The 23,731-nt window shown below is 43.7% G+C and overlaps 1 long non-coding RNA gene across 1 annotated transcript in view; it reads right to left on the bottom strand.

The window, feature by feature from the left end:
• Positions 1-1,477: 1,477 nt before the first annotated feature.
• The window catches only part of LOC124556859, a 158,345-nt gene continuing 136,091 nt past the window's right edge, over positions 1,478-23,731 (bottom strand). The window contains exon 3 of the long non-coding RNA XR_006968709.1: positions 1,478-1,609. This is a non-coding gene — a long non-coding RNA (uncharacterized LOC124556859). The remainder of the gene's footprint in view (positions 1,610-23,731) is intronic.

Raw genomic sequence — 23,731 nt, 5'->3', positions numbered from 1 at the left:
AACGAGGGTACGTTCCAAGCAGAGAGCTGTCATTGAGTTTTAGATGAAAAACCAGAGCATCGCAGATATTCACAGTTGTTTGCAGAATATCTGTAGAGACTTGGCTGTGAAGAAAAGCACGCCGAGTTGTTGGCCGAGGCATCTGTCGTCATCGCAACAAGATCGTGCAAACCTGTTCGATCGCCCGCGTGCCGGCCGGCTGTACACAGCTGTGGCTCCTGTAATGTTGGAACGTGCGGACACTCTCATTCTAGAAAACGGACGGATCACAAACGCCTCGCTGCTCAACTGGACGCGTCTGTTGGTACTGCTGACACTCTAATCCATCCTGCTCATAGGTGTGTTCCCGCTCGGTTCATCGCAGTCCTAACAGAAGATAGGAAAGAGCAGTGAAAATTGGAAATTTGTGGTAAGGACTACGTCACCCAACAGCTGAGGTCATCGGTCCCTAGGCTTACACACTAATTAAACTAACTTACACCAAGGAAAACTCACATACCCATGCCCGAGGGAGCACTCGAACCTCCGACGGGGGGAGCCGGACGAACCGTTACAGGACGCCATAGATCGCACGACGACTACCCCGCGCGGCTAAAGAGCAGTGAAGGACCATCTATGCGGAATGGCTTGCGCGGTACGACGCTGATCGTGTCAATTTGCTGTCGAACATTGCCACAGGCGATGAAACAAGTGTTCATCACACAGACCATAGAGTGTCGCCAAGCCACCTCTCCTACGAAGAAAAAGTTGAAAATTGCACTCTCAGCCGGTAAAATCATAGCGACGGTCTTCTGGGCGTCTGAATGGTTATTCTGTTTGATGTCCTCCCTCAAGGTGAAACGATCAACTTTGAAGTGCACTGTGCTACTCTCAGGAAACTGAGGAAACGACTTGAGAACGTTTGTTGCACAAAAATGAATACGAATGTCTCTTTCTCCATGCCAACGTAACGCAACGCCTCACCCACGTCTGCGCACCTGAGAGGAGCTCATAAAACTTCATTGCAATATTCTTACTCATTCACCCTACAGCCCCGATCTCGTATCTTTCGACTTCCATATGTTTGACCCAATGAACGATGCACTCCACGGGAGCAGTACGTGGATGAAGGGGAAGCTGCTGATGCAGCTGGTCGTAGGCTACGGCGTCGACGAGTAGAGTTGTACCATGCGGGCATAGGGGCTCTCCCAGTAAGGTGGCGTAAGGCCGTCGCATTGATCGGAGATTAGGTTGAAAAATAGGATTTTGTAGTTAGAAGAGATAGGAATGACATGGCTTGTTGGAATCCTGAATACAATCAACCTGCTTTCAGAAAAAAATGTGTTTCATTACTTACCGAATGCCCCTCGTATAATGACTGAAAACAATGAAATCAATACGTGATGTGACATTTACGTGGGAAATCTGTATAAATCTACTTAAGTAACATAATGATTAAGAAGATAACTCACCTTCTAGTAGACCCAGGTGGGGGGGAAGATGTGCGGAGGCGCTGGCGCCAGGACGGGTACATGGCCCGTGGCAGCAGTGGAGTGCGACGAGTGTCCGCGCGGCTCTGGCAACGAGATGGGCTTCAGCACCAGCAAACCTGCCTGCACTTCACCTGGGCCTGAACACAAAAAACTATTCTCAGTCTTTTGCCGATACTGGAAAGAAACTTTTTGTTGTTTGTATTGGCTCGACCCAATTTGTCAACGAAGAATTACAAATACCACCTCTATTTGAATGTAGTAAGGAAAGGAACATGGATATTTAGGGTTTAATACCTTGTAGGTGACGATAGTTTGAGAGATGATGAATTAACTCTGAATACGTAAAGATTAGGAAGACAGTAGGCCGTTGTCTTTTAAAGGAACCAATCCAGAAGTCGTGTTAAGTGATTTACGGAAATCTTGTGTAGAATTTAAGTACTGGTTGCTGAACGTGGATTTGTATAATATTACAATGCCTTAACCAACGGACCGCCTCGAGATACTCTGTATAATCTGTATGACTTGCATTGATTGTGTGTAACAGAAATCTCCGTGTTCACATACTCTCTGGCCAAAAGTATCTGGACACAAATTAGTGGACATTAATGTGGAATGTACCCACACTTCACCTTATGACGGCTTGAACTTCGCTGGTACACTTATAGTGACTTGTATGAATGTCTGTGGAAGAATGGAAACCTATTCTTCCTAAAGGACCGAAACCAGACACGACAGTGGTGTTGGACGCCGGGGTTTCATCCCAAATTTTTCCTTTACGGTCACGTCGGGAATCTGGGCAAACAGTTTCATTTCAATAATGTTATTGTTCACAGACTTTTGCCTCATACACTCCTGAAAATGGAAAAAAAAACACATTGAGACCGGTGTGTCAGACCCACCATACTTGCTCCGGACACTGCGAGAGGGCTGTACAAGCAATGATCACACGCACGGCACAGCGGACACACCAGGAACCACGGTGCTGGCCGTCAAATGGCGCTAGCTGCGCAGCATTTGTGCACCGCCGCCGTCAGTGTCAGCCAGTTTGCCGTGGCATACGGAGCTCCATCGCAGTCTTTAACACTGGTAGCATGCCGCGACAGCGTGGACGTGAACCGTATGTGCAGTTGACGGACTTTGAGCGAGGGCGTATAGTGGGCATGCGGGAGGCCGGGTGGACGTACCGCCGAATTGCTCAACTCGTGGAGCGTGAGGTCACCACAGTACATCGAGTTGTCGCCAGTGGTCGGCGGAAGGTGCACGTGCCCGTCGACCTGGGACCGGACCGCAGCGACGCACGGATGCACGCCAAGACCGTAGGATCCTACGCAGTGCCGTAGGGGACCGCACCGCCACTTCCCAGCAAATTAGGGACACTGTTGCTCCTGGGGTATCGGCGAGGACCATTCGCAACCGTCTCCATGAAGCTGGGATACGGTCCCGCACACCGTTAGGCCGTCTTCCGCTCACGCCCCAACATCGTGCAGCCCGCCTCCAGTGGTGTCGCGACAGGCGTGAATGGAGGGACGAATGGAGACGTGTCGTCTTCAGCGATGAGAGTCGCTTCTTCCTTGGTGCCAATGATGGTCGTATGCGTGTTTGGCACCGTGCAGGTGAGCGCCACAATCGGGTCTGCATACGACCGAGGCACACAGGGCCAACACCCGGCATCATGGTGTGGGGAGCTCATCTCCTACACTGGCCGTACACCACTGGTGATCATCGAGTGCACGGTACATCCAAACCGTCATCGAACCCATCGTTCTACCATTCCTAGACCGGCAAGGGAACTTGCTGTTCCAACAGGACAATGCACGTCCGCATGTATCCCGTGCCACCCAACGTGCTCTAGAAGGTGTAAGTCAACTACCCTGGCCAGCAAGATCTCCGGATCTGTCCCCCATTGAGCATGTTTGGGACTGGATGAAGCGTCGTCTCACGCGGTCTGCACGTCCAGCACGAACGCTGGTCCAACTGAGGCGCAAGGTGGAAATGGCATGGCAAGCCGTTCCACAGGACTACATCCAGCATCTCTACGATCGTCTCCATGGGAGAATAGCAGCTTGCATTGCTGCGAAAGGTGGATATACACTGTACTAGTGCCGACATTGTTCATGCTCTGTTGCCTGTGTCTATGTGCCTGTGGGTCTGTCAGTGTGATCATGTGTTGTATCTGACCCCAGGAATGTGTCAATAAAGTTTCCCCTTCCTGGGACAATGAATTCATGGTGTTCTTATTTCAATTTCCAGGAGTGTATATGGTGCTTTATGACATAGAGCCTTGCTACGGTAATACAATCATCATCTCAGAATGGTTCCTCTCCTGTATGCAGTACACAAAAGGCGTCCACAACAAGACTTCAAAGAACACCCCCATATCATAACAGCACCGCCTCCGTAGTTTACCGTTGCCACTGCTCTCGGTGGCAGGTAACGTTCCCCAGGCATTCGGCAACCCAAAACCGTTCCATCTGATTGCCGCAGGGTATAGCGAGAATCATCACTCCAAATCACTCCCTCTCCAGACATCTACTGTCGATTGGCGACTCTGTGTACATCACCACAAACCTCCATGCAGAAATCAGTCGCCTACGGGGAGCTGCTCGAACATTGTACCGCATTCTGTCTAAGACGCTATACACAGTCATTGTGCTATCAGAGCTCCTGTTAACGATTTGGAACTCGTGACTGATTTCTTCTGCAGATTTCGAAGCTCGACGGTCCCTGTCCATCAGTAGATGAGGTCTGTGAGGTCTTGGTTCAGATGTGTTTGTCCTTCCGCGATTCCATTTCAGAATCACGTCGTCAACAGTCGACTTGGGCAGCTTCAGAAAGCTTGAAATGTCCCTGATAGGTTTGTTACTCAAGTGACATCCAACGAAATATCCACGTTCGAAGTCACTGAGCTCAGTTGACTCACATGTCCTGCTGTTACTGATTCTCTACTGACAGCACAATATCCCCCGCTTCCCTTTATATTAGCGGGTGTGTCTCTCGTGACATCTAGTGCTCAGCTCCTCTTTACATACGTTATTGCATGAGGAGAGTTGTATATTGGACAACAGGGAAGTATACGGGAATAATCGAAATCGAAAGGATTAGTGGATAGACTGAGGTGATAACGTGTGGGTCATTTATCACATGCAGGAATGGAATAGACAAAACCAGTTTACATTAATGCACAAATATCTCCGATTTGGTTAAAGGATTATCGAATAACGTGCAGCTTTATAAAATCGTACTGTAGACTGAAAAACTGAACTTATCATTTTACACAACATAGAAGTCAACGGAAACTTATGCACTGGATCAATGGCTTCCGTTAAAATGTCGAGCAGAGAAGAGGTTGTGACACTTTTGGAATATAAAGGAAGTAATTCCAAAATTTGCGGCTATCTATAACCGATATGCAAATAGCTTTATAGTGTTTCATCTCACCAGAAGGGTCTTTATATTGCTGTGAAACTTGTCACTTCTACGCGGATAGAGTCTCTACAATCGCTATTCTAGGTAAAATAACAGTGCAGTAATAAAATAAAAATGTATTAAATTAGTTAACCAGGAGATGCCTTCCATCCAACATCTCAGTAAAAATTATATTTTGCATGTAATTATAGCAGTACTCAATTAGCTAATGTGAATTTATTTCTACCATGCCATAACTAAGAATAAATCATCCAGGGCTATATTCATTTTGTGTAGAATATACCAAATACTATAATATAATAGCTAGAATAATAACGTCATATATATTGTGTCTCAGAAGACAAGGACTCTCGTATAATACGTATGTCCAGCGATTTGCTGCTGGAAAGGATAAGGAAACAGCAGTAGCTGGAGTCGTGGGGACCAGGGCCAAAACCAGTGGACCAATGTAGTTGGTATCGTCTGCCGAAACGCTGGAGGAAGGGGGGAAAGGGGGGGAGGGCGTTATTTTATTAAATACAAAAGGGATTCTTATAATTGCATATCTTGAAAAAATAAAACAATACTTGAGGTCTCGACTAAAATGTGGTCTAGTGGCCTGCAGTACAAAGGAACACGTCATCTTTCATGAGGCAATGACAAGTATTTCGGCAGTGGGATACTGATGAATCTGAAATGCTTTGCACTGGCGTGTCTTCTCGACTCACCATGTTTGGTATCTTTTACCAGTCATACTTTCTCAGATGTAGAGAATTTCGAAGTACAGTTGTTTTGATATGAATGAAGACTGACTTTTATTTTACAGAACTTTGTGCATTTCTTCTCAGCAATTTATACTGTATTGTGAAACCAACGGCAGTTCACACTTCAGAACTGAGTCCTTTCATCCTAAGGCCAATGGATTCGCTGAAAGATTGGTACGGACATTCAAGTTACACATGACGAAGTTCGTCAAGTATTACAATAAAGACAATAATTTATTGATCTTCCTCTCTCAGTACATTGCCGGTCTACACCATGCATAGAAACTCTATGGAATACCGATTGAACATTAATGTCAATTTTAAAAACACTCGCACATCCACAAGCTGAGATTCAATAACGGTTGAAACACAAAATTTTGGAAATGAAGGATCTGGTACCCATTTCAAAGTACACACGAGGAGAAAGGAAATGGGTACCAGGGATAGCCATGGAGCTGTTTGGCACTGTCATGTATATGGTTAACCGTTCGAATGGAGTAGCAACGCGCCATAAAAAACGAGTCAGGCCACATTGCGCTCACATGCATATAGGGAGAACTTTGAGGGCCTGAAACCAGAAGACCGGTACATAGCCAGTCATCTGAGGGACATTCAGATGCAGCATAATACAGCCCCTGCCAGCGCTCTAGCAGCGGACCCTGCCTGCAAACAGAAAGGGATGGAAGTGGACATTGCGTCTCACATCTCAGACCAGCACTTACCACTCACTCACCGTTGTTTTGAGTGGTTTTTCCTACGATGCTATTAGCAATGCACAGGGGAGCAACATACATGCACCCACAAAATATGCATGCCACCAACAAAGGAAACCGACTGCCTTTAACAACTTCCTTCCCCTCCCCCGCAGGGGGATGGATTTTGTGCGCCTGGCTCTAGAGGTGCACAACAAACTACCAGAGACCGCCACCACACAGGCATACCACTCGCCTGGCGCCTCTCAGTTCCGGACAGCAGCCAACAGATGGCACTCACTAATCGGGATCATTTCCTGCTTCCACCACCAATTCCATCAGTGCATCGTATTTGTCCACCAATAGTGTTGCCAGCCACCAACCAGAGATGTCAACAGTGGACTATTTCGCTTCTGTCTCGTACTGAGGGGGGTGGTAATCCTTCTGCCAATAGTCACAAAAGCTGAGGCGCTGCCAATTCACACACAGTTCCGTTCCTGTAGCTCATCCATTTCCACTATGTGCTAAAATTTTGTGCATTAAGATACAGAGCAAATTTACATAAGCTTTGTACAGAGGACTAAAGCGTCGACTTAGCAGTCACTATTTACGGAAAAATAGTTACAGTTAACCGAGTGTCTACATAATTACTTTCATAGATGCAGTATTATAGAGTGCCAAGAGACAGCTAAGTTATTTAGGTTTCATTGCATTAGATGTGGGACATCTAGTAGAGTTTTGTAACATACTCTTAATAAATGTTATTGATCATCAACTTTTACTACGTTGCCATATTCCTTTTGTAGTGTCGCCCTGTCAAGGAAGTGTTCAATTAGTAGCACCAACGTATAAACTGGCACCTGTTTTATTCTACATCTACATGGATACTCTGCTAATCACAATTAAGTACCTGGCAGATGGTTCATTGAACCACCTTCACCATTCTCTACTATTCCAGTCTCGTGTAGGGCGCGGAAAGAACGAACACCTATATCTTTCCGTAAGAGCTTTGATTTCCCCTATTTTATCAAGGTGATAGTTTCTCCCTACGTAGATCGGCGTCAACAAAATATTTTATCATTCGGAGAAGAGAGTTGGTAATTGTAATTTCGTGAGAAGATTCCACCGCAACGAAAAACGCCTTTCTTTTAATGATATCCAGCCCACATCTTGTATCATTTCAGTGACTCTCTCCCCTATTTTTCGCGATAATACAAAACGCGCTGGCCTTTCTTTGAACTTTTTAGATGTACTTAGTCTGTCCTATCTGGTAAGGATCCCGCACCGCGCTGCAGTATTCTAAAAGAGGACGGACAAGTGTACTGCAGGCAGTCTCCTTAGTCTCCTAGCCGGCCGTGGTGTCCGAGCGGTTCTAGGCGCTTCAGTCCGGAACCACGCGACTGCTACAGTCGCAGGTTCGAATCCTGCCTCGGGCATGGATGTGTGTGATGTCCTTAGGTTAGTTAGGTTTAAGTAGTTCAAAGTTCTAGGGGACTGATGACCTAAGATGTTAAATCCCATAGTGCTCAGAGCCATTTGAACCAGCCGCCAACCTAAAAGAACGCCCAGTCCACGCCATACACCCCCGCTACCCGTGTAACCACCTCCTGCATATAGTGGACTCCTGGCCTGTTCAGCAGAAGCCGAAAGCCAACCACCCTATGGCGCAAATCGAGGAATCTGCAGCCTACACGGTCATTCAGACCCTCCACTCGGCTTTGTACCGGTCCGCAATCGGTCCTGTCGATTACGCTGCAGAGGGTCAGCTCTGCTTTCACCTCGCTAGCAGGACTGGCAACCTTTATCACTTCTGTTAGCCACTCGAAATCAGAGAGAATCTCTTCCGATCCAAAGTGACACACATCATCGGTACCGACATGAGCCACCACCTGCTGTTGGATGCACCCGTAGTAGGAAGTAACATTTCTGCTACTGTGGATGTTTCAGATGAATTGATTTCAACACTTCAGTTACAGTTTCTCAACACCACATGCACTCATTACTGTCATCTACACTAGACAGTAATACTTACGACTCCTCCTACACTCTTTGAGGAGAAGACATTACTATGTGTGCATAGAATGGAAATCTCTCCCCTTAGGGCGGTCGCGGTAAACAATTGTACCTTCTAGCTGACAACAAAAAAATACTAATTTTAATACACAATTGATGAGATTCCAAAGAGAGGGCAGAAAATTTAACTTCCATATCCCGACGATGTTCGATATGCTATTCGGGTGTCACTCGAAAGCATTTGCTATAAAGGGGTTCTGGTCACTACGCTGTTGTTTTCGAGTAAATCCAAGTGAAAGCCAATGACAGAGCATTCGTTCCGGTCTAGGTGGGCTCGTTCGAATATACGAAAATAAGATAATATTACTTGAACATATCAGACCATCGAACAAACAGTTTCAGAGAAACCAGAGAATCCGTGATTCCAATCCGTTGCATATACACTTCAAGAGGAAAACTCTTGCAAACTGAGACAAAGGCGTTTGTTCAAATCACAGTCAACTTCCATCTGCACGTATTAGAACCGCAATTTCCGCTTTTTATTGCTTTCACCCACTGGAAAGATAGTGAAAGCTAACGTCTGATTTTTGCGTTTTCTTTACAAAATATACTATAGTTTTTCGTCTAATGTGAGGATGAAAAAGCGACCAAAACTTTTATACAGTTGTTTAAATCTCTCTATTTCTCTTCTTATAATAAGAATCTTTTTCAATATTATGAGAAGTGAGCACACCAAAGCAGAGGGATACACTATGTTTACTTTAGTTCAGTTAACGATATAAAGCAGATAAATTAACCAAAAATGTGTGCATGTGTACATATATGAAAGATTTCGGACCTGAAGATTCCAACAGATTACACCAGATGGCGCCGATGATAAGCATCTACACATACAGACGTTGTAGCTTTAGTTAAATTGGATCACCATGTGCGGTGCCGAGGTGGATAGTTCTAAAACGTTTTCTCAGTGCCAGTATCCTTCACTACCCTTGAGCCTCTTGTCACCACTGTGCTCTTTGTTACTCTTCTTGCTGAAACTGCTCTACTGTACAGACTTACTGATCAAGACATTGACTTGGTGTGAAGTGTATATTCTACATCACATACAAAATTAACAGTTGATAGTAGGTTTTTTAAACAGTTTAAAGTAGATTATTTCTATCAAATGGTTCAAATGGCTCTGAGCACTATGGGACTCAACTGCTGAGGTCATTAGTCCCCTAGAACTTAGAACTAGTTAAACCTAACTAACCTAAGGACATCACAAACATCCATGCCCGAGGCAGGATTCGAACCTGCGACCGTAGTGGTCTTACGGTTCCAGACTGCAGCGCCTTTAACCGCACGGCCACTTCGGCCGGCATTATTTCTATCTTTACAGTTGTACCATTCGAATTTTACTAACAGACAGGAGTGTTGCAGCGGCTGTGCTGATTCAGTAGTAGATCGAGAATAGCTCTCGACAAGCGTCAGCCCATGAAACGAACCTTATGTTCTTAAACGGGCCACATTAGAAACTAAAGGAAGCGTTACATGAGAGACGGTTTACATTTTTTTCCATTAAAGCGAGGATGAAGTGTGCATAATCAGTCCTGGTTCAAGTACCTGAATTTTCATGCGTTCAGATCTGATGGTAGGGGCTCTTTCAGCACAGTTTGGATATCCAAGCTGGAAAGTTCGTTTTTGGGATGGAAGAGACACTACGGGAACAAAATAAGAACATGAGACAATTGTGTGAAACGATGATCCTATTCTGAAACTTGGAACACTGACCTAGATACGAAGCCCTCTTTAATTAGTTCATGATAACGGATACGTACAGACAATGAAGGGAAGACATTCTAAGCCTATATCTCTTAAAGTAAAAACACAAGTGTAAACTGCGGGACATCTGAAATGGAATTTTTGTACAAAGTAGAAGTGGATATTGCGTCTGATTTCAAAAATAAAAATTTATTTTTGCAATATTTGGAATAAATATCGTCAACAATCTCTAAAAATCTTTGGAAAGCTGCCACCGGAAACATGTCTTTTTCTAAAGGGAAACGGCCGATACATTTTGCATTAGAGTATCATAAGAAGTAAATAGCCTGCCATAAATGACTAAATACACGTATGTTGTGTCATCCAATACCAGGATATCCAAAACTTTCACTTAAAAGTTGTACCTCCAAAAGGTTTTAGAGCTCAGTCTCACAGATTAATTCGATCAGGCTTGCACTGTCTACGTTCGCCAACCAAACTGCACAGCACTATGCCCGGGCGGTTATGTTTAAATCTTTCGCCAAGTTAAGAAATTCATTTCGAAGCTTAAGAAACTGTCATACACTTGTCTAAACGCCTTTTTAACTATATATTTGATTTTATACCATAGACGTCTATTGTCAAGTACACAATCAAGTGTCAGCCGAAATATCTCACAATTTTTTCCCGTATGTGGTACGACTCGAAATTAGCTTGTTCCTCCACAAACGTGATTCAAAGTTTTTACATCACGTTGTGAGCGGGAAATACACTAAAGTGACAAAAGTCATGGGATACCTCCTAATATCGTGACGGACGTCCTTCTGCAAGTCATAGTGAAGCAACTCGACGTGGTATGCACTCAACAAGTCTTTGGAAGTCCCCTACAGCCATGTTGCCTCAACAGCCGTCCATAATTGAGAAAGTGTCACCGCTGTTTGTGATCGAAAGGACCTTCCGATTATGTCCTATACATGTTCGATGGGATTCACGTCGCGCTAGCTGGGTGACCAAATTAATCGCTCGAATTGACGACAATATTCTTCAAACCAGTCGCGAACAGTTGAGGCCCGGTGATATGACTTTGTTGTTTGGAAACATGAAATCCAAGAATGGCTGTAAGTGGTCTCCAAATAGCCGAATATAGCCTTCCCCAGTCAATTATCGGTGTACTAGGACCAGAAGTCGCACTGCAGTCCCACACCATCAGAATCCACCAACAGCCAGGTCACGGTTTGCCACTCTTCTAGGGTCCAACCGATATCGTCAGGAGCGCAGGAAAGGCGCTGCCGGCGATGTGGTGCCGTTAACAATAGCTATCGCGTCTCTCGTCTGCTGCCACAGCCCATTAACGCTAATTTCGCAGCACTGTTTTAACGGATACATTCTTCGTAGGTCCCACATTGATTTCTGCGGTTTTTTTTCACGCAGTTTTTCTTGTCTTTTAGCACTGTCAACTTTACGCAAACAGCGCTGCTCGTTGTCGTTAAGTGAAGGCCGTCGGCCATTGCGTTGTCGGTGGTGAGAGGTAATGCCTGAAATCTGGTATACTCGGCACACTCTTGACACTGTGATCTCGGAATATTGAATTCCCTAACGATTTTCGAAATGAGATGTCCCATGCGTCTAGCTCCCACTACCATTCCGCGTTCCAAGTCTGTTAATTAAGGTCGTGCTACCACATTGAGTACATCACTTGAGTACAAATGAAGAATATACTGCCCCTGTATACCTTGTGCACACGATACTACCGCCATTTGTACATGCGCATATCGCAATCCCATGACTTTTGTCAGCTCAGTGTAAATGCATCCAGCAAAATTGGTCTCACACATTCTGCCTGATATAGAGATTCCTATACCTTCCCTGCTTTGTAAAGAATACCATTCGACACACTGAAGGCAGAATGAAATGAAACATTTGTCTCAGGGAAACGGAAAGAGAAAGAGAGACACATCATAAATAACTGCGTTACACATTTGATCACTTTTCATCCACACGTCCTCTGAAAACCGCCAGTATAATGAAATGGTACTGTCAGTTCCGTTGCATAAGAATTGTCTTTTACAATTTCCGAACGTTTTCACAAGACCTAATTCACACTGGAATTTAACATCCCTCTTTCACTATTTTTGTGGAAAGAAAAGCGCATAAAGCCTTCCTCGAGGATAAACCACGGACGCACATACGTTGATTACTTTTCTCATTGTTCACTATTATCTTTATTTTATTGGAAATGACTTTATATAAATTTCGTGGCAGCATTCATTTTATTTCCTAAGAGTGAGGATGATACTGCAAGAACTACAGTTCTAACAGATGCGGTCACAAGTTGATTGTAAAATGAGTGGAAGTCTGACACCACTTAGCCATAGCTCCAGTTTGAAAGGTCTTCCTCCTTGTCATATAAAGGGTAGTTATAATTACACTTTCGCTAATTGAGAGGGCCCTCATGAAAAACCGATGATCCTAGAGCAATGAAACTTTGTGGAAACCTTTTTAAGGACTCTCGGGAGAGAAATAGCTAATAAACCATTCAAATAATACACATCCTTATTTCTATATGAGAGAGTAACATTCGTTAATTGCGTACCAAGTTCATCTTCCAGACTACAAACGTTGCTCAGTGTGACGATCATCTGCATCCACGATGGCCTGAAACTGCATTAGAGATGCCAGTTCACAGTTGTGTTCAGCACCGTTTCAAATCATAGTGACACAGCTCGTGCACTGTTTGACAATAGCACATTGCCTCCAGCATTCTCCAACATGTAAATAGTAACTTCTTCAACAATTTGTGGTGCAGTTTACCATCTGACTCTCCCAAGAGAAATTCCCAAATCACCGTTTGGTTCGAACTTATAAACCATGTTCGTTAGCCCAGTGTGAAAACAGGGCCACTTTGTATTCCTTTAATGCGTCGATATTCTCGAAGAGCAATGGCACTTGTTTTTTGATAAAACAGCTTTAGGAGGAAATCCCTGCTCACCTTTCCCAGACCCATGTTGACTCTCTGCAAATGTAATTCACAGAGATGTTTGTGCTTTTGTGGGGTCTTGCCCAACCATCGCTAACTGGGTGCCTAAGGGATGCAGCGTTCACGGAATGCTATACAACAATTCAAACAAATAAGGTTGGTAGTTTTATTTATATAAAGCAATTGACTATACTTAAATTTGGAGATACATTGGTGTCGTAAGTAACATACAGACAGTAATAGTTTTCGCTATAGGCAAAGTCGGGACAAGTAACTGATAAGGATCACAACTAGTTGTTCTTGTAGCACGCTCCGCAAATACGTTCTATTAACGTCAGTATACGTAGGCGATCTGAGAATCGAGGCTGGTAGGAGCGGCGCTTATATTCACTTCTTTCAGATGTCGCCCCTGGCGCGGCGCGGTCCAATTCCACGCACCATAGGCCGACGTTTCCTGACCGGCTTCTGTGGTTTTCCGTTCTTCTTTGTTCCGGCGCTTGTAGCTACGCCAGAACAGTTTTAGACCTATGCCGCAGTATCAGTACCGGCGCCTAATGGCTAGTCATAACACCATCTCTGTTAATAACGTAGTCCTGCCACGACCGATGTGAACATCATTCCTATAAATTTTGGTACCTATGGGTAAATAGTATGGTAGCGAGCGCCGCGGGTTTCGAATCTGGGCCAAACGGCATTGAAGTCGATGGCCACTAGAGGTCTCTGCAGTAGTAGCGCCGTAAGCCGTGGCTGCGCGCGCCCCTGGCCCCGAGTCTAACATGAGGGCTCCACTGTGGAGCATGTGGTCCCAGCGGCCAATAGCGACATACCTGTCGTGTATTTAGGCAGCTGCCTCTCACTCAGCGAGGCACCCTGGTATTCGCTTTGGGTCGGATGATGTCTCGCTTAAAGACATGGTATTTACGTTGTGTGTGCTTACTTCCCGTTTACGAGTGGACGTTGTTTTTATTTCGTGAGGTTATCTCTTGTGACCCCGTTGCTTAACTTAATACTTTGTTGCTGATCTTGGTGTCTTGCTAGGTTGTCTGTCGTCGTGCTTGTCCTTCCATTCCCGTTCGTTCGTCATGTTTGTCCTCGGGCATGGATGTGTGTGATGTCCTTAGGTTAGTTAGGTTTAATTACTTCTAAGTTCTAGGCGACTGATGACCTCAGCAGTTAAGTCGCATAGTGCTCAGAGCCACTACCTAACAAGTCCCACCTAACCAAGTCATGTTTGTTCACGGGCCGCTCCCGTTCAGTCCCGCCACGTTTTCGTTAGTGGCAACCCTGCGACTGTTCCTGTCGCGGTTACAACAAATGGTTTTCCGTCTACACTAACTCAAATAACGAAAGTTTACTTATAAACATCCTTTATATGAAACGGATCGCTGTCGCTAATTGTCTGATTTCTCGAAACATGGTTGCTCGCAAGCCTGATAAGCATAATTAACATTTTATTAATTCTTGGTATTCGAACGATGGCACCTGGTCTGATACAGACCTTGATTTTTCGCGCAAACAGAAGCTCCATTTATGTAAACTGCTTTCGAATGGACCCCGAATAGTCTCTCGAAGCTCTGGAATTCGGAGAGTAGCAGGGTCCAGTCTCTCCTAGTTAGCTGATTAGTGAGCCACGTTAAATGAATCATATACTGCTCTGCAAAACTTAAGGAACAGGTAGATAAAGTAACATAACATATTAACTATTCGGTGGAAATAAATGAAAGTCCAGAAGCATGTTTCCAGAGACCTCCCAGTCGTGCACAGAAAGCTGGACGCCACATGGCGTGTGGTGAACGTGGCTATAGCGCCAAATACGGCTGGCCCCACAACACGAGGTAGTTGAAAAAACTGCCAAAGACGAAAAGACGTGTGTGTGTATGTGTGAGTGTGTGTGAGTGTGTCTGTTTTTCTGTGTGTACGTGTGTGTCAATCAGAGATCTGTTAAGGTGCACTGTGGTGGTGGCCTTCGTTACAACATAACCGGAAGGCTACATCTGAATGAGTTCACCAGAGGAAAAATTATCGAGAAACTGGTAGAAAGACGAAGTGTATTTTGGTAATGCTCACAGCCGTCAAACAGCTGGTACAGTCGCAACCGCCTGTAACAGGACTGCAAGGCATTCAGTCTCACGCTCCACCGAGGCATGCCGACTGCATGGGGCTGGTCTCTTCTCCCGACGACCAACAGGTTGTTTCGTTGGCACTCGCAAATTGGCGGTATCATTTATGATGGTGCCAAGAGCATTGGGATTGTATCAATGAGAACTAGGGTCGAGTGCTCTTCTCGGATAACAGCAGATTTAGTTTGAGTAGTAATTCTGGGTGCTCCGTCGTATGGTGATAGGTGTAAACACATTATCCACGTAGGAACATTGTTGAACATTATGGTTATGGTGGCAAAGGTGTTCTGGTGCGGAAAGGCATGATGTTGCACCGGCATGCTGACCTCCAAATCTTCGCACATGGTACACCCACCGGTCAACGTTATTGTGACACTGTACTCCTTTCTTCTGTACATCTTTTCAGGGTTCATTAGGCCCTAACTGCATTTCATGGATGACAATACGCCACCACATCGAACATTGCAGGTGGTGGAGCTCTTGTAATAAGAGGATATTCAGCGAACGGACTGGCCTGCCCATTCCCCCGACTTGAATCGCACAGGGAAGGTGAAGGTTGCGTTGGGGAGACATGCTGTAGCATGTCCACATGCAGTAACGACCATCGAGCAGTAGTCAACAGCGCTGGTGGAAGAACGGAACGCCCTAGCACAATAACTCCTTGCCAGTCTTGTGGCTAGCATGTGGGCACATTGCAGAGCAAGCGTTGCAAACTTTCTTATAAGAACGGCATCTCGCGTTTTTTAATTTTTAGAGGATCGTCATAATCCGTGGTGACTTAAGTATATTTATTGTCATCGAAGAGAAGTTTCACTTTTGTTTGTCACATTGCTTATTTCTTTAATTTGCTTTCTGTACTTTACTATAGCAGTTCTACGTATGGCCCAACTTTCATCGAGCTATGTTTCTTGACAGTGACACATCACGTGAAACTTACTTTCGTTCTTATGTATTACATACCAGTGTACGTCTCATTTAACGTAAACAGTAAACACTGCGATCGGTGACATCGTCGTCTTACGGGCTGTGTTGCATCAGACTTCTCTTTGGGATTTCTTGTAGTGTGTATTTAATGCGCAAGTTTAGTTCAGCTGGCGGAACTACGAGCACAAAATGAATTTACCTACTTGTAATGCCATTTTGGGAAAACGTTTTATGAATCAAGTATGTCACAGTCTCCAGTAACAGAATCAAATTCTGAAACTCTGAAAGTACCTAATCGCTTTTTTTAAACGTGTACAGCATTAAGAATGTTGTAGTAAATCGTTTTGTATTTACAATGTGAGCTTCGTGACAGCAGCTTTTTTGTCTGTGTCGGAGAATCTACGTAGCTGCTCCAAATAGCCTCGGAGAAGGCCCTGTGATTTTACTGTCGACCATGCCGTCCTTGTTTATGCAAAACACCATTAACATTTAAAAACAAATTACTTGGGTTGGTGACGTATTGTGTTTATAATACTGCAGTATAAAGCAACATGTTGATTCTACTTTCCTTAAGCTCTATCTGTCGTTACAAGGTCACCTGAAGTTTTCATGGAAATTTTAGATTTTAATCTTACGTTAATCATCTGAATCTTTACTTGCTGTGGTCCTTACAAATTACACCAAACTAAGGCATGATGTCTGACCAGCGAATAGTATAACATTACTGTTGTTTACAGAACGACACGTAGGACTTGCTAGAGAACTACATTATCATTGTGAATATACTCGTATAAGTTCAGCCCTCCTCGGAGCAGTAGGCAGTGGCAGACAAATGAAATATCACTGGAAATATATTTTATAAAAATATCTACCGACGACTGAAATATTTCCTGTTTTATAGAGGGTGGTAATATTTTCTCGGTGCACTTAAATATCAGAACAGTCAGGAAACTCGCACAACCTACTACTGAATTCGTTTTCTTCCTTATCACGTTGCATGACTTTCATATTCAACAGAGACTTGCGAATCTGACAAACACTATAGCGATGATTACTTCTGACCTCGTCTCAAATAACAGTTTCACTTTTTACTTGCAGAGCTCTGTCTGTCATGAAGAACATGAGTAATCAGTAGAATCACAGGTTTCATTAGGTGCTGGACGGAGTGGCCATGCGGTTCTAGGCGCTTCAGTCTGGAACCGAGCGATCGCTACGCTCGCAGGTTCGAATCCTGCCTCGGGCATGGATGTGTGTGATGTCCTTAGGTTAGTTAGGTTTAAGTAGTTCTAAGTTCTAGGCGACTGATGACCTCAGAAGTTAAGTCCCATAGTGCTCAGAGCCATTTGAACCATTTTTTTTCATTACCTGTTATTTACTGGTTATTAGCTAACAGTGACACTTGAAATGCAATAGGAAATAATTTCCTTGACGTGTCTTTTACTGAAAAGTAGCCGCCGTCCGAAAAAGTGCAGTACTTAAAGCAATGGACTCATATTTTGGAGCAGGCCGCGGTGGCCGTGCGGTTCTAGGCGCTCCAGTCCGGAGCCGCGCTGCTGCTACGGTCGCTGGTTCGAATCCTGCCTCGGGCATGGGTGTGTGTGATGTCCTTAGGTTAGTTAGGTTTAAGTAGTTCTAAGTTCTAGGGGACTGATGACCTCAGCAGTTGAGTCCCTTAGTGCTCAGAGCCATTTGAACCATTTTTCATATTTTGGAAATTGGGGGATAAAATTCAACGATTCTGATAACACTTATAGCAAATTCTGGGATGACTCCATCTAATAAGCCGTATTTAATACGCGATGCATCAATAGTCTTAACATGAGGACGCTGATAGAGTAACGGTAATATCTGTCGTATGGCCACGGAAAAACAGAATGAGGCCAGAATATTTGTTTGTGTATTAGAATTTACTGGCGATCAGATGCGGATGGAAAACAAACTCTTTCAAATTTCTTGTCATTAAGGCTCAAATTCTATAATAAGATATGAAGCACTACTTTGCCACAGAGCTTATACAAACTAAAACTCAGATTTCACAAAGGGTTTCTAGTGTAAAATCAATCTCAAATTACAGTACATAACATATAAATAAATATTTGCCGAGAAATCATTTCCTAGGCAAGTCAAATGGCCGACATTTCAGAGGAACGTGCAAGTCAGGTAATCAATGATATTGCGGCTTCTTGTAGAGAGATTATACCTTATTATGAACATGAAGAAGGGCATGGTCCTACTGAAGTATTTATGTAGACAACCGGAAGAAGGGGCAGTATCTCAGGCCCTCTTTGACGTAGACTGTACAGTCTTAGTGAAAATCGCATCTTGGGGAATCTCATAGTTCACCAGTAAACGACACTGTTTCGGACTCTTACGATACGTGAAGATAAATTTAGACAAAAAACTATTTCTTGCATGGTTTACGAGCAGTTATTCACCTCACGCTCCATCGGTAATACGAATGAGAATCCCTAATCCATGATACAACAGAAAGTGTTCCTTCCCAAACACTTACTGTTTATTGCCATAAATTTAGATGTACAACAGCACATTTTGCTACTTAATATACCATCGGTTGTGTTAAGTCGTCCATTATAGTCTGAGCCGCATGTAGTTCTCACTGAATGGAAGAAGTTAATTTCCCCGGCTCCTCAGCAACCGACCTTGGCCCAACACTGACATACACTGGTAAACCAAAACGTTTATGACCACAGCCCACCGTGAAGCTGGATGCCACCTGGTGGCGTTCCGAGCACGTGACGTAGTAACAAAAGTGTGTAAGCGGAACGGACACGGACGGAGGATCATCCTAGCGAAGATATGGGCTGCAAATGCGGAAATCCATTGAGATAAGGGACTTTGACAAAGGACAGATTATTATTACGCAGAGCCTGTAAACGAGTATCTCGAAAACGACGAAGCTGGTCGAATGTTCAAGTGCTACTGTCTTGAGCATCTACGGAAAAAGGTAGAAGGACAATGAAACTACCACTAAGCGCTAAATGGTTGGACGTCCGGGGCTCTTCACAGAACATGGAGTCCGGAGGCCTGCCTGCTATGATAAGCAGGATAGATGATGATCTGTGTTATATCTGCCGAAAGAGCACAATGCTGGTCGATGCATAAGTGTTTCGGGGAACACCGTTCATCGTACTTCGTTGAACATAGAGCTCCACAGCAGACCACCCCTACATGATCACACGTTGGCCCAACGGCACTGTCAATTACGATTTTAGTGGCCGCGGGACCATCGAGATTCGACCGTAAATCAGTGGAAACGTGTCGGCTCTTGGGATATTTGTACACTAAATCGATGGTCATTTCCACAAACGCCGTCATCGAGGTGAATGGCGGCTAGAAATGTGCAGTGCGCCACAGACGCAGGATGGTGAGAGCAGTACTGTGCTATGGGAGACAATTTCCTGCGCTTGCATGGTACCTGTGGAAGTAATCGAAGGCATGCTGACTACTGCGAATCACCTGCATCCCTTCACGCTTGACGTCTTCCCCGAGAGCGATGCCATCTGTCAGCAGTATAATTGTTAGTATCTCGGAGCTAGAACCGTGCTATAGTGGTTTGAGAAGCATTATAGTGAAATCCCGTTGATATCTCAGTGACCAAATGCGCCTGATGTAAATCCTATGCAGCCCATCTGGGTCGCTATTGGGCGGTATCACCGCGTACGCAAATCAACGGCCCATTATTTACGCGAATTACATGACGTGTGCGTAGGCATCTAGCGCCACGTACCTCCAGAAACCTACCAACAAACTGTCTGATCCATGATACGCAGAATCAGTGATATATTTCGTTATAGAGACGGACAAACAAGCTATTAAGCAGGTAGGCATAACCTTTTGGCTCGTCAGTGTATAAGATCCAAAAGGCAGAGCGCTGCTGGTCCCATGTAAATGTAGCCTCTTTGCATTCGATATCACACATATCTGCTACACACATCTACACAATTTCCCTGTTAGGCTTTAAAAAAGTCAATCTTTCTCGGTATTGCCGTTTCCGTAAACGTAGTTGTAATTTTACAACGCGATCATAACTCATTAGTTATATTGTTTTTAATTTATGAATTAACTTGCTTTCTGAGCAAGTAATATTCCTTTGCGTGTTGCCTCTGGGTTGATATTGCACCGAATGTAGAACACATTCACTGTTTACCATAAAAATCGTTGATGCTTGATGGATGAAGTAACCGTTACTGCTGGGAACCGTACAGTTTACGAGACGATCTTTGGAACAGGGCGGACAAGCGGAAGCTGCTTTGAGACGCCAAAGGCGAGCTGCGCCAGTGACTCTGGCAAGGGATTTAGGGTGCAGAGCGAGGGTGCGGGCAGCGGGAGTCGTAAAACCCAGCTGCAGCCGTAGCCGCCGCCACCCGTTTATCCCAAGCCGTGGCGTATTTCTCCTGCGCCACCGGATTTAAATGGAAGAGCTGTTCACTTGTTGTTCCATGATAGCACACAAACGTTACGGAACCTGTTTCGTATAGTGCTGCGTCGCAAAAGTTCAACTCTCACTCAGACCCACAGTTTTAATGGTCCACGCCAATCTCCCAAACAAAGAACGTAGCTCATCACTGATTACTTTTTCAGATCGTTTACGACATACATACATGAATACTTCCATCCATTCTAATAGCTATCTGGCTACATGAGACAGTATTATTGTGGAAGAAATGTATATAGTAGCGCAGCGTTTGTGTAAATATGAAATTAGATGTAAGTAAAATTAAATGAACAATATCAATAGTTGCAAAACGTCAAAAAATAATATGTTACTATCAGATGAACTAATGGTCATCGAAATCACTGCGTTGTCGCTTCGGAAGTAATTTTTGGAGAGTCTATAGCTCATAAATGACACTGGAGCGTAATTTAGAAGTTACTGATAGTGTGTCATACCCTTTCATATGTGCTCAGACAAGCACTAATCATTCAAAATCATTCCACTACCCTGACGGGAAACGACAACCTGTAATTTAGTGAGCAAGAGATTCAATAATATAGTTGACCGTTCTCTGAGACAGCGCTATCAAACTTTCAGCGTAATATATCTATGTTATGCGTCGAAGTCTTTTTTTCTTATTTCCTTTTCACAATTATTTTATACACAGCTTTGAAATGTTAGTCGCACTCTTTCTACGTACATAAATATGCTGTTTAACATATTCCAGTACGCGATACGAGAAGTGTTAATAGTTTGCTGATTTTATTCATTCATAGCGGTGATTGACAGGCTGGTTCTGTTCGGAATCTGAATCATACATAGTATTACTGTACACTATAATAGTTGACGACTACTTCTACAAAAAAAGCAATGTCTAATCCACGTCTGACCAAACTACTATATGTTTATACTATTTTAACTCAGTTGTTCCCACCATAAAACATAAGAAATAGTCACAAGGTGCTAGTGACATCATACAGCGTTCCATGTCTACTGTTAACGCACAAATGAACTACAGTGTTAAAGGTCGAATAACTGTAAATATACGGATACAAACAGACAAATCCGAGGAATAGAAAACATTAAAAAGAAAGTAATCTGCGAATGCAGTGATCCAGCACTCTATACAAATTATTCACAGTTTGTCGACTTACATGACATTAGGCACTGAGGACAAATGTTTTAACCATGATCACACAAGTGATCTGCATTTTGTGTTCCCACGTTCATAGTCATAGTTCAATTTGGAGGCGAACTGTTTGTGTACAGTTCATATAGATTTAGAGGCTGGAAGCACTAAGTGACAGACAACAAAACTCAAAAGTGATATATAATTTTGGAGTTGAAATCTCAGCAGTTGGAAAGAGTTTTCGACAAATAAGAATATATTCTGCAACAATGAGGCTGGATGCATAAGTCAAATTCTTTTTCTTTCCAGTCAATACTAACACAGGTTGCTAATATGTAGGAACACGGCAATATGGCAAATCTGTCACGAGTATAAACACGGATTTCACGTTTCTTGATATGGAAATTGGAGTTCTACTTTCTTACCACGAGCACGAACATCTTGTATACATAATTTAATTATATATAATGAGATGAGCTATGTAAATAATCTACAAACAGAACCACAAGATTCAACTGTAAGATGCAGTTTTACAGTTCTTGAACAATCCATGACTGCAATGTAAACCATTCTTAGCAACAGTAATTGTCTTTTGCCATGGGTATTTCTTAATGAATTGTATCGTCACCCATCTGATAACACATATCACTTAACGTAAGTATACATTGATTTTCTTAGTAATACTAATGTCATAGCGAGTGTTATTCGACCTGAAAAAATGAAAGTGAGGTTACTCTTTACTATGTTGTTGGTGTATATGTTCGATCTCTGCAGTCAATTAAAAGGCTGTTTGGTTTCCAGACACGTTTTGCTTCCTATATTTCTCAAGCATCCTCAATGGCCCGTAATACATATTATACTTCTTACATATTTAAAATGAAGCACACTTTAGGATAAAAAGAAATATTAGCGATCTGCCCCTTTCAAAGGTTCTCTCATCTTCTAATACCTTCCCCTACCGCGCACATGCCCGCAAACACACACACACACACACACACACACACACACACACACGCACACGCACACCCACCCACCCACCCACCCACTCACACACACACACACACACACACACACACACACACACCAGCTATCTGTTTGGCTTTGTTTACGAAGAAGACTTTTCCATAAACGATCCGTGAACAATGGCGAGTGAACGAATAGGAAGTTTGTATGCTTATACTTCTACTTTGCATCTGAATGGACTCTGTTAGAAGCTTCCTGACCGATGAAAAACAGTATACCGCACCTGGCGTAAAACTGGGATCGTTGCTTCTCATGCACAATATTATTGCTAACTTAGCTACCCAAGCACAACTCATGGCGGGTTCGCAGCTTTCACCTGACAGCTGTGGTCCCATAGACGTCATAAATCTTTCAGTTCCATTTAAAACAATGCTTCCCAATCATTGAAATTAGATCGTTGAACGATCGACATGACCGTCGTTTGAGTAGTTATTGTACCTGTAGGGTATTCAATAGTGTACTATCAAGACCAATGCTAAGAAACAAACAAAAGTTTAACATTCAGGTGTCACATTAAATTCTCGGTCTTCTTGCTTTAATTGAAGCTCCTCACCCCTTTCACCTCTAAAACAGCGGTAAAAATTAAATATGGATGACGTAAACCTTGGTTGGAGATGTAAAAATTACGAAACACATAGTAAATTGTTGTAGTTCTAGTACGCAGCGTAGACTGGAAGACATTGTTATATACGTTTGATCAAGCATAGGCACGGTAGGATTCCGTTATACAATGCACCATAGAAAGATCCACTGAGCTTTTAGGTGTGTTTTAAAGAACAGTATCTGTATGATAACCAGTGCCACTGAGAGTTACTGAATTCTGCAAGTAATTTTCGTAATGTGAGACCTATTAACCAAGTTATATGAGGTAACTAGCTAAGTGCCTGGCCTTATTCTAATCCTTTATTAGTCCATCCCTTCCTTCCCCTTCTCTCTGTCCATCTACACCACCACCACTCACCGTCCACCTACACGACCCCCCTCGCCCCCATTCTCTGTCCTACCTTATCTCT

The sequence above is a fragment of the Schistocerca americana genome, chromosome X (assembly GCF_021461395.2).
Source record: "Schistocerca americana isolate TAMUIC-IGC-003095 chromosome X, iqSchAmer2.1, whole genome shotgun sequence".
NCBI classification, from domain to species: Eukaryota; Metazoa; Arthropoda; class Insecta; order Orthoptera; family Acrididae; genus Schistocerca; species Schistocerca americana.
The sequence above is the reverse complement of the archived record's forward strand: the minus strand, read 5'-3'. Positions and strand labels throughout refer to the sequence as shown.